The sequence below is a fragment of the Elephantulus edwardii genome, unplaced genomic scaffold, assembly GCF_000299155.1.
Source record: "Elephantulus edwardii isolate Elephantulus edwardi_28Jun2011 unplaced genomic scaffold, EleEdw1.0 scaffold00232, whole genome shotgun sequence".
Classification (NCBI taxonomy): Eukaryota; Metazoa; Chordata; class Mammalia; order Macroscelidea; family Macroscelididae; genus Elephantulus; species Elephantulus edwardii.
Genome location: NW_006399982.1, coordinates 195,035 through 199,166, shown reverse-complemented (window position 1 = coordinate 199,166; position 4,132 = coordinate 195,035).

Below are 4,132 nucleotides of genomic sequence, written 5' to 3'. Positions count from 1 at the left end.
TAGTCGGGATGGGAGTGTCCTGTGCTATTGGCACAGGACAGAGCAGAGTTTAGGACTGTTGTACATAGGTTCGCTATGAGTCATAAGTGACTTGACGGCACATAACAACAACAACAACAACAACAAAATTAACCTGTCTGTGGACTAGTCCACCAGAACTTCTATGGACACTTATTTTAGAAAGGGGCTTGGATATTCGCAGTTTTCTAGCTCTTAAGAACATTTCGAAGGAGCCATCATAAGCCCTGCTGATGGAGTCCATATGTGATTATACAGCCATACACCAAAATGATGTCTTTTGGTGGTTTGAACCCACCAGCAATTCCATAGGAGAAAGATGGACAATCTAATCCCTTGTGATTTACAACCTTCTGAAAACCCACTAGAAGGTCAGCTATGAGTTGGTTCTGATCTGATGGCAATGAGTGAGACAGCAAGGGCATCTGGGTGGGCAGGGTGAAGAGCTTTCAATCTGCTTCCTCTTCTTAGTTTCTGGCAATGGTATTCAGTAATTCAGTTTTGTCCTTGTCAATGGGAGATTTAGAGTTAAAATACGAAATACCTTCTGTAATTACCATAGATGAAGTTCTGAATTTACTATTTGACATAAAGGGAAGTCTTGCTGCTGTAGGATTTCTGTACATGCAAAAGACTCCCCAAGATGAAGGAATAAATCTACCAAATCAGGCACTTATTTGAGAATGGAATTGAAATTTATTTTTCTCCTTTGACAATTTAAAACCAAGTACTATACTTCATCACTACATCAATAAATAAAATTGTTGTTGAATACCATCTAGCGGAAACTGATACTTAGCTGACCATCAGGTTTTAAGAGGCAATTAATTTCATGGGAGGAGACTGCTTACCCTTCTCCTGCAGAGTAGCTGGTAAATTTGAGCAGCATGCCTTCAGTATTGCAATGCAGCTGCTTGCCACTAGGCCAGTAATACTTACCTTGAAATACTGTATCTCTTTAAAAGTCTACTATGTCCTTAAGCACAATTGATAACAGTACATTTAAATTCCAAAATCAATCTCCACAATAGTCTACATGTTTTCTATTGCCAAAGGGGCCCTTTAGAGTAGTGAGAGAAGATCTTCACCCTGAAACCTATAGCATCCCTTTTCAGCAGGATGTAGCTAAGAGAATACGCCGTCCTCTTTTCCTTGTGAATCAGGTGAAGTCTCTCTCAGGGAGGAGTGATAGGGAATGGCAAAGGACACACTGACAAAGGATATTAATCAGAACTGGCTTTGACAAGCATTGTGGCAATTGGACAATTAAAACAGACTTTCAAGGGGGGGGGAAGAGGAATGAACTGGGGAGGAGGATAGAGAAAATAGTGCAACAATGAATGAATGGAAACCCCAAATCTCTGTAAATGTTCATTCAAATTAATAAAATTTAATTAAAAAAATAAAAGTCTACTATGACTAAGGATGACAGAAGGATTGATGCCCTTGAGTTGTGGTGCTGGAGAAGAGTCTTGAACATATCATGGACTGCCAGGGGGAAAAAAAAAGATCTGTCTTGGAGAGGCTGAAGCCAAATTTCCTTGGAGGGTAGGATTTTGAAGCTCCATCTCACATACTTTGGGCATGTGGCCACGAGGGATCAACCCTTGGAGAAGAACATCATGCTCAGAAGGGTGGAGGGACATTTTTATTTTCTTTTATATTGGTTATCAATCCATCTCATCTGAGGTCTTCCTCTTTTGTGTTGTCTGTCCACCCTTCTGGGAATTATGTCCTTCTCCAAGGACCAGTCTCTCCTGGAAATGTGCCCGAAGTATGTGAGACAGAGCTTCAAAATCCTAGTCTCCAAGGAGAAATTTGGTTTCAGCCTCTCCAAGACAGGCCTGTTTGTTCTCTTGGCAGTCCATGATATATTCAACACTCTTCTCTAGGACCATAATTTTTTGTTTGTTTGTTTTATATGTTGAGATTCAGTTTTATTTATGCTACTAGCTAGGTAAAAAGCATACAAGGCATCAATTCTTCTTCTGTCCTTCTTAGTTGCTGTCTAGCTCTCTGATGCATAGCAAGTGATTGCAAAAACCATGGCCTGGACCAGACACACTTTAGTTTCTAGACTGACATCAGTGCTTCTCAGTACTCTGGACAAGTCCCTGACAGCAAATTTTCCAATACAGTTTGTCTTTTCATTTCCTGGCTGCTGGTGCCAAAAGTGTAAATTGTAGAGCTGAACAAGCTGTAATTGCTAACAACCTCAATCCCTTCCTCCATCTATCATGGTGCTGCCAATTGGTCTTGTGGTGAGAATCTTTCTTTGTGATGTTGAGCTTCAATTCATGTTTAGGGCTGCAGTCCTTGACCTTCTGCAGCAAGTGCTTCAGGTCCTCTTCAGTTTCAGCAAGCAAGGTTGTGAAGGTGGTTTAAAAGTCCTCTTCCAGTCCTAGTGCCACATTCCTCCCCATAAAGCCCTGCTTCCTGAAAGATCTGTTCTGCATATAGCCTGAAAAGGTATGGAGACAGGATGCTTCCCTGACACACTCCTTTCCTGATTTTGAACCATGCAGTGCTCCCTTGTTCTGTTCTGAGGACTGCTTCTTGGTCCAAGTAAAAGTTCCGCATAAGCACAATCAAGTGTTGTGAAATTCCTATTTTCCTTAAGGTTAGCCACAATTTATTGTGATCCATACAGTCAAATGCCTTTGCATAATCAATGAAACAGACATTCTTCTGGTACTCTTTGCTTTCTGCCAAGATGCATCTGACATTGGCAATAATATTTCTAGTGCTACAATATTGGTTTGTATAAAAAAGGTCATATACAGGGTGTATAGTTCATGTACATTGCATTTCACACGTTCCTGCATTCACATTGTGTTTCAAATGGTTACTCATTTTTTCTAAAACTAATCAGCGTTGATCTATGCCTACTATTACCCCATCTTTTCAAATGCCCATTGGATCTTTCCTAATTCCTTTATCCCCCTCTCTGATCACTATAGTCTGTAATCTTAGAGAATTCCTCTCCTCCCACCCTTTGCCCACTTGATCTCCCCTTCATTTTTTGACTTTTATCCACATCTTATTAGTTATCCTTCTATTTTGACAATAATGATTTTATGCAGTATTTGTCCTTACAGGACTGGGTTAATTCACTCAGCATAATGCTCTTTAAATTCTGCAATTTTATAAAGTTATTGTTCTTGTTTACAATAGAATCAGAATTGGCCCATAACTGACTCGCCAGTGGGTTTTTAGGGGAAGTTAATCTAATGGGGAAGAGACTGTCCTCGAACTGTGTGTCTTCTGGCTTGCAGGGTAGCTTCTTGCCACTGTGCTATTTTACAAAATTCTTGTTTGTACTGCATAATATTCCATTGTGTGTATACGCAATATTTTTTCAGTGTACTTATTTGGTTATGAACATTTGAACTCTTTTCATTTTCTTATTACTGTGAATAATGCTATGAACCTAGGTGCGCAAACTCCATTTGTCTCTCAGTTCTGTTTTCCTTGAGGTATATTCTGTGCTGAGCTTTTCAAAGAAATGCCAAAGTGCCTTGAAGAATGGTTGTACAATTTTATAGTCCCTCCTGCAGTTCATGAGAGTTGCCACATCTCCAAATATTCTACCATATTTATTGCTTACTGTTTTGGTAAACTTTGCTACTGCTACTGGGGTGAGATGGCATCTTTTTTTGGTTTTACTTTGCATCTCTCTAATTGACAGTGATTTTGTGTGTTTTTTCATGTGGCTAGTAGTCATATGAATGCCTTCCTTCGGGAAAAGTCTCTCCATGTCTTTTACCCATTTTGTGATTGCATTATCAGTCGTTTTTTTTTAATCACCGTTTGTTGAAGTGGTTGTCACTTGCCCATTTGATAGTTTTGTTTCCCTGTTGAATACCAGTTGACCATATGTATATGGGTTAATTTCTGTATTCTTGATTCTGTTCTGTTGCTTTGTGTGTCTTCCACTGTACAATACCATGCTGTTTGGTTATTATAGTTGTGTAGTTGTAGGTTTTGAGATCAGAGGTGCTTTGCTTATTTGAGATATCTGTCTCTTCCAAATAACTTTCCAATTGCCTTTTCTATCTCTGAAAAATGAGTTTAGTATCTATACTGAGAGTATATCAAACATGTAGATTAGATT